The sequence below is a fragment of the Pongo abelii genome, chromosome 2 (genome assembly GCF_028885655.2).
Source record: "Pongo abelii isolate AG06213 chromosome 2, NHGRI_mPonAbe1-v2.0_pri, whole genome shotgun sequence".
Lineage (NCBI taxonomy): Eukaryota > Metazoa > Chordata > Mammalia > Primates > Hominidae > Pongo > Pongo abelii.
In genome coordinates, this window is record NC_085928.1 from 131,888,532 (window position 1) to 131,896,923 (window position 8,392).

An 8,392-nucleotide genomic window follows, 5' to 3' on the forward strand; every position below is an offset into this window, starting at 1 on the left:
CTCTGACAGTAGTTTCTTTTGCTGCGCAGAAGCTCTTTAGTTTAATTAGATCCCATTTGTCAATTTTGGCTTTTGTTGCCGTTGCTTTTGGTGTTTTAGACATGAAGTCTTGCCCATCCCTATGTCCTGAATGGTATTGCCTAGGTTTTCTTCTAGTGTTTTTATGGTTTTTAGGTCTAACATTTAAGTCTTTAATCCATCTGGAATTAATTTTTGTATAAGGTGTGAGGAAGGGATCCAGTTTCAGCTTTCTACATATGGCTAGCCAGTTTTCCCAGCACCATTTATTAAATAGGGAATCCTTTCCCCATTGCTTGTTTTTGTCAGGTTTGTCAAAGATCAGATGGTTGTAGATATGTGGCGTTACTTCTGAGGGCTCTGTACTGTTCCATTGATCTATATCTCTATTTTGGTACCAGTACCATGCTGTTTTGGTTACTGTAGCCTTGTAGTATAGTTTGAAGTCAGGTAGCGTGATACCTCCGGCTTTGTTCTTTTGGCTTAGGATTGACTTGGTGATGCGGGCTCTTTTTTGATTCCACATGAACTTTAAAGTAGTTTTTTCCAATTTTGTGAAGAAAGTCATTGGTAGCTTGATGGGGATGGCATTGAATCTATAAATTACCTTGGGCAGTATGTCCATTTTCACAATATTGATTCTTCCTACCCATGAGCATGGAATGTTCTTCCATTTGTTTGTATCCTCTTTTATTTCATTGAGCAGTGGTTTGTAGTTCTCCTTGAAGAGGTCCTTCACATCCCTTGTAAGTTGGATTCCTAGGTATTTTATTCTCTTTGAAGCAATTGTGAATGGGAGTTCACTCATGATTTGGCTCTCTGTTTGTCTGTTATTGGTGTATAAGAATGCTTGTAATTTTTGTACATTGATTTTGTATCCTGAGACTGCTGAAGTTGCTTATCAGCTTAAGGAGATTTTGGGCTGAGACAATGGGGTTTTCTAGATATACAATCATGTCATCTGCAAACAGGGACAATTTGACTTCCTCTTTTCCTAATTGAATACCCTTTATTTCCTTCTCCTGCCTAATTGCCCTGGCCAGAACTTCCAACACTATATTGAATAGGAGTGGTGAAAGAGGGCATCCCTGTCTTGTGCGGGTTTTCAAAGGGAATGCTTCCAGTTTTTACCCATTCAGTATGACATTGACTGTCGGTTTGTCATAGATAGCTCTTATTATTTTGAGATACGTCCCATCAATATCTAATTTATTGAGGGTTTTTAGCATGAAGGGTTGTTGAATTTTGTCAAAGGCCTTTTCTGCATCTATTGAGATAATCATGTGGTTTTTGGTTTTTGACTTTGTTTCTGTTTATATGCTGGATTACATTTATTGATTTGCATATGTTGAACCAGCCTTGCATCCCAGGGATGAAGCCCACTTGATCATGGTGGATAAGCTTTTTGATGTGCTGCTGGATTTGGTTTGCCAGTATTTTATTGAGGATTTTTGCATCAGTGTTCATCAAGGATATTGGTCTAAAATTCTCTTTTTTGGTTGTGTCTCTGCCCGGCTTTGGTATCAGGATGATGCTGGCCTCATAAAATGAGTTATGGAGGATTCCCTCTTTTTCTATTGATTGGAATAGTTTCAGAAGGAATGGTACCAGCTCCTCCTTGTACCTCTGGTAGAATTCGGCTGTGAATCCGTCTGGTCCTGGACTTTTTTTGGTTGGTAGGTTGTTGATTATTGCCACAATTTCAGAGCCTGTTATTGGTCTATTCAGAGATTCAACTTCTTCCTGGTTTAGTCTTGGGAGGGTGCATGTGTTGAGGAATTTATCCATTTCTTCTAGATTTTCTAGTTTATTTGCGTAGATGTGTTTTTAGTATTCTCTGATGGTAGTTTGTATTTCTGTGGGATCCGTGGTGATATCCCCTTTATCACTTTTTATTGTGTCTATTTGATTCTCCTCTCTTTTATTCTTTATTAGTCTTGCTAGCGGTCTATCGATTTTGTTGATCCTTTCAAAAAACCAGCTGCTGGATTCATTAATTTCTTGAAGGGTTTTTTGTTTCTCTATTTCCTTCAGTTCTGCTCTGATTTTAGTTATTTCTTGCCTTCTGCTAGCTTTTGAATGTGTTTGCTCTTGCTTTTCTAGTTCTTTTAATTGTGATGTAAGGGTGTCAATTTTGGCTTTTTCCTGCTTTCTCTTGTGGGCATTTAGTGCTATAAATTTCCGTCTACACACTGCTTTGAATGTGTCCCAGAGATTCTCGTATGTTGTGTCTTTGTTCTCGTTGGTTTCAAAGAACATCTTTATTTCTCCCTTCATTTCGTTATGTACCCAGTAGTCATTCAGGAGCAGGTTGTTCAGTTTCCATGTAGATGAGCGGTTTTGAGTGAGTTTCTTAATCCTGAGTTCTAGTTTGATTGCACTGTGGTCTGAGAGATAGTTTGTTATAATTTCTATTCTTTTACATTTGCTGAGGAGTGCTTTACTTCCAAGTATGTGGTCAATTTTGGAATAGGTGTGGTGTGGTGCTGAAAAAGATGTATATTCTGTTGATTTGGGGTGGAGAGTTCTGTAGATGTCTATTAGGTCCGTTTGGTGCAGAGCTGAATTCAATTCCTGGGTATCCTTGTTAACTTTCTGTCTCATTGATCTGTCTAATGTTGACAGTGGGGTGTTAAAGTCTCCCATTATTATTGTGTGGGAGTCTAAGTCTCTTTGTAGGTCACTCAGGACTTGCTTTATGAATCTGGGTGCTCCTGTATTGGGTGCATATATATTTAGGATAGTTAGCTCTTCTTGTTGAATTGATCCCTTTACCATTATGTAATGGGCTTCTTTGTCTCTTTTGATCTTTGTTGGTTTAAAGGCTGTTTTATCAGAGACTAGGATTGCAACCCCTGCCTTTTTTTGTTTTCCATTTGCTTGGTAGATCTTCCTCCATCCCTTTATTTTGAGCCTATGTGTGTCTCTGCATGTGAGATGGGTTTCCTGAATACAGCACACTGATGGGTCTTGACTCCGTATCCAATCTGCCAGTCTGTGTCTTTTAATTGGAGCATTTAGCCCATTTACATTTAAAATTATTATTGTTATGTGTGAATTTGGCCCTGTCATTATGATGTTAGCTGGTTATTTTGCTCATTAGTTGATGCAGTTTCTTCCTAGTCTTGACGGTCTTTACATTTTGGCATGTTTTTGCAGTGGCTGGTACCGGTTGTTCCTTTCCATGTTTAGTGCTTCCTTCAGGAGCTCTTTTAGGGCAGGTCTGGTGTGACAAAATCTCTCAGCATTTGCTTGTCTGTAAAGTATTTTATTTCTCCTTCACTTATGAAGCTTAGTTTGCCTGGATATGAAATTCTGGGTTGAAAATTCTTTTCTTTAAGAATGTTGAATATTGGTCCTCACTCTCTTCTGGCTTGTAGAGTTTCTGCTCAGAGATCCGCTGTTAGTCTGATGGGCTTCCCTTTGATGGTAACCCGACCTTTCTCTCTGGCTGCCCTTAACATTTTTTCCTTCATTTCAACTTTGGTGAATCTGACAGTTATGTATCTTGGAGTTGCCCTTCTCGAGGAGTATCTTTGTGATGTTCTCTGTATTTCCTGAATCTGAATGTTGGCCTGTCTTGCTAGATTGGGGAAGTTCTCCTGGATAATATCCTGTAGAGTGTTTTCCAACTTGGTTCCTTTCTCCCTGTCACTTTCAGGTACACCAATCAGACGTAGATTTGGTCTTTTCACATAGTCCCATATTTCTTGGAGGTTTTGTTCATCTCTTTTTATTCTTTTTTCTCTAAACTTCCCTTCTTGCTTCATTTCATTCATTTCGTCTTCCATCACTGATACCCTTTCTTCCAGTTGATCGCCATTGGCTCCTGAGGCTTCTGCATTCTTCACATAGTTCTTGAGCCTTGGCTTTCAGCTCCATCAGCTCCTTTAAGGACTTCTCTGCATTGGTTATTCTAGTTATCCATTCGTCTATTTTTTTTTTCACAGTTTTTAACTTCTTTGCCATTGGTTTGAATTTCCTCCTGTAGCTCGGAGTAGTTTGATCGTCTGGAGCCTTCTTCTCTCAACTCGTCAAAGTCATTCTCCATCCAGCTTTGTTCCGTTGCTGGTGAGGAGCTGCGTTTCTTAGGAGGAGAGGTGCTCTGCCTTTCAGAGATTCCAGTGTTTCTGCTCTGTTTTTTCCCCATCTTTGTGGTTTTATCTACTTTTGGTCTTTGATGATGGTGACGTATAGAAGGGTTTTTGGTGTGGATGTCCTTTCTGTTTGTTAGTTTTCCTTCTAACAGACAGGACCCTCAGCTGCAGGTGTGTTGGAGTTTGCTAGTGGTCCACTCCAGACCCTGTTTGCCTGGGTATCAGCAGTAGTGGCTGCAGAGCTTCGGTGGCTGTAGAACAGTGGATTTTTGTGAACTGCAAATGCTGCTGCCTGATCGTTCCTCTGAAAGTTTTGTCTCAGAGGAGTACCCGGCCGTGTGAGGTGTCAGTCTGCCCCTACTGGGGGGTGCCTGCCAGTTAGGCTGCTCGGGGGTCAGGGACCCACTTGAGGAGGCAGTTTGTCCATTCTCAGATCTCCAGCTGCATGCTAGGAGAACCACTACTCTCTTCAAAGCTGTCAGACAGGGACATTTAAGTCTGCAGAGGTTACTGCTGTCTTTTTGTTTGTCTGTGCCCTGCCCCCAGAGGTGGAGCCTACAGAGGCAGGCAGGCCTCCTTGAGCTGTGGTGGGCTCCACCCAGTCCGAGCTTCCCGGCTGCTTTGTTTACCTAATCAAGCCTGGGCAACGGCAGGCACCCCTCCCCCAGCCTTGCTGCCGCCTTGTGGTTTGATCTCAGACTGCTGTGCTAGCAATCAGCGATACTCCGTGGGTGTAGGATCCTCTGAGCCAGGTGAGGGATATAATCTCCTGGTGTGCCGTTTTTCAAGCCCATTGGAAAAGCGCAGTATTAGGGTGAGAGTGACCCGATTTTCCAGGTGCCGTCTGTCACCCCTTTCTTTGACTAGGAAAGGGAACTCTCTGACCCCTTGTGCTTCCTGAGTGAGGCACTGCCTCGCCCTGCTTCCGCTCACACATGGTGCACTGCACCCACTGTCTTGCACCCACTGTCTGGCACTCCCTAGTGAGATGAACTCGGTACCTCAGATGGAAATGCAGAAATCACCTGTCTTCTGTGTCGCTAACGCTGGGAGCTGTAGACCAGATCTGTTCCTATTCAGCCATCTTTGCTCCACCGTCCAAGGATGTATTCTTGTTAGGGGAAAAGGAGAGTAGTTTTTGTCCTGGAGTGCAGTTCCAGAGTGAGAGGAGGGGAATGTGTAGGACAAGTAGCTGAGAGGATAAGAGGGTTGTAGAGATGAGAGCTTGACCAAAAGAAGAGAATTGTTAAACAAAATTTGTAGGAGGCTATTGATTTGGCCTAAGCTCCTTCACGAGGCCCCACAGACAAAACCAATATGAGGTTCAATCATAGTTGTTGACCTTTAGGTAATTGCAGGAGCTTCCATAACCAATCAACCAATTAAACTGTAATGGTGTAAGTTGTCTCTATACTTCACTTACATTTTCTATAAATGCTGCCTGGTCTCATTGTTGACCAGAGTTCGCAGAACTTGTTCTGGTTCTGAGGGCTGCCTTACTGACGAATCATTTTTTTTGTTGTTCCTCAGACTTGATTAAATTTAAACCTAAGGTTTTTTCTTTTCCTTTTCTTAGAAGATTCTTGAGAAAAGTTGTAATTGAAATTTCTTTTTCCGCCCTTTGATATGTAAATCTTCTCCCAGGCTCTTGCCAGTTTCATAACTCAGGAATGTCTTTCTAAAGGACTTGGGAGCCATCCCTCTGAAATGTACTCATCAAATATACTCCGTCTCCCAGTTTCTGTGGAGAGGGTAGGAGCCTAACTTCTACAAGCAATAATTAGAAAATACATATGGTCTAATAAAATTGACCAACTTCCCTACTGACGTCCTGCAGTTTTCTTCCACTAGCTCATCCTGATGCTTAGAAAGTTCGCCTGCTTTTTGTTTCAGCAGAGTTGAGTTCATTCTCTTGCAACTGTCTTGTGTGAAGACTTTGCTTGTTTAACTCTATCTGGTGTAATTTCTTTATAAATTTTATGTTTGACACATAATTGTGCATATTTATGAGGTGTAATATGATATTTCCAGTCATGTATACAATGTGTAATGATCAAATTAGAGTAATTAGCATATCTATCACTTCGAACTTTTTTGTGTGTGTTGAACATTCAAAACCTTCTCTTCTATTTGAAAATATACAACAAATTATTAACTATAGTTATCCTACAATGTTACAGAACACTAGAACTTATTCTTCCTAGCTGGCTGTAATGTGACAAATCTCCATGTATTTATTTCAACTGTTCTGAATGACAGGTTAACTTAGAAAACTATTTTTCCCTGTGTACATTAAAGATACAGAAACTAGCACATGCTAATGATTTTTAATTTGTTTTAGAAGCAAATGCCCTTAAGGACACACATCTTAAAAGTTTTTTATTGTAAAGTATATATATAATAAAATTTACCATTTTAGCCACTTTAAAGTATACAGTTCTTTGTCATTAAGTATATTTACATTGTTGTGCCACTAACACCATCATACATCTCCAGAACTTTTTCACTGTTCCCAACTGAAATTCTGTACCTATTAAACACTGACTCCCAATCTCTGTCCTCTAATGCCTTGGTAATCACTGTTCTATCTTCCATCTTTATGAATTTGCCTACTCTAGGTACTTCATAAGGGGAATGACACAATATTTGCCCTTTTGTATCTAGCATCATGTCTTCAAGGCTTATCCAAGTTGTAGCATGTTTCAGAATTCCTTTATAAGGCAGACTAATATTCCATTGTATGTATATACCACATTTTGTTTACCCATTCATCCACTGATGGGTAATTGGGTTGATTTCACTTTTTGGCCATTGTGAATGTGGCTGCTGTGAACATGGTATACAAATACCTTTTTGAGACTCTACTTTCAACAGAGGTGAAATTGCAGCATATATTCATGTAATGTTGTCACTCACCTACTTTACAGGTCTGATTTTCCTTTCAGACTATGCTTCCAGCCACTCTCTTCTTCTCCTTCAACTTTTCACATCTTCTATACCTGGAAAATGCCCTCACACCTCTCACTCCAATCTCTATTCCCAATGGCTAGTTACTAATCAATTCTCAAGTTTTAATAGAAACCTCATCTCTTCAGTGATGACTCCTCTGCTGACCTCCTAATTCTCCTAGTTCCAAGTTTTCATAGCAGACTTTATGGCCCTCTTTTTTGACATTCATCATACTTGTTATCACTCCTTTAATGGTTATTTCCCTCAGCTTATTCTAAATTATCTAAGGTCAAGGAATTGGTTTACCATTGTCTTTGCCAAAGCCTACCTTACGATTCCCTTTCAGTGCATATGCAGTGACTTTGTGATGTATTAACTTGGCTAGGTTGAACTATGTTTCCCAGATTTCCCTTTCTAGCATATTTCTGGTTAAGGAGGGCTATAAGGGAGATTCTATCTCCAGAGCTGGACTGTGGAAGGGAGATTGCAGCCATTTTGCAGCAAGTACATGTTGTTGCTGCTGATCTAGTGACTTGCTTCCTTGGTGTGAAGCAGCAACTGAGCCAGTGCATGTGTTTTGTCTCTATGAAGAAGGTTCTAGCTTTTTCAATATTGTCTTGTAACCAAGGTCAGAGGCTTTGTAACCAAGGTCAGAAAATTCTGCTTCTCTGTTTGAACCCTTGCTGAGACAGAGCAGATTGTCCTTTTCCTTTGTGGCTAATATAAATAGGACATTTACTTGTTAACTTATGTGTCAGCTGCTTCTTCCAGTAGAAGCATAACATAGCAGTTAAAAGTAAAAATCAGGAATAATGCAGCTTCTGTTTTGATTCTGCCTCTGACACTTACTAGCTTTGATTCAGGTCCCTCATCTGTAGAATGGGAACATTTAGAATATCTACCTAATAAAGTTGTTATAAGGATTAAAGTATTACTTTTATAGATCAGTACCTGGCATATATAAGTTGTATATGAATTTGATAAAAATTTAATTTTAACAATGTACTGTACAACTTTCAGGAGAGCAGGGATCTTTTCCCTCTTGTTCAGCACTTGGATTCCAGCACCTTGAAGAATGTCTAGAACATTGTAGGTGCTCAAGGCTTGACTCACATTGAATACCTTCCTGTATAATCCCAGTCTCAAGGGCTAACAATTTTAATGTGTGTGCTTCTTTCTTTGTTTCTCAATCTTTTGCCCATCTAATATGTCAAATATACCACACCCCTCTGAGTAATACTGGGGCCTCTAGAACACGATTCTTACTCTGAGATGAGGGGCTGATTCAGAATGCTGGAATCCTGGAGTAGCAGAAGATAAATTAAAAA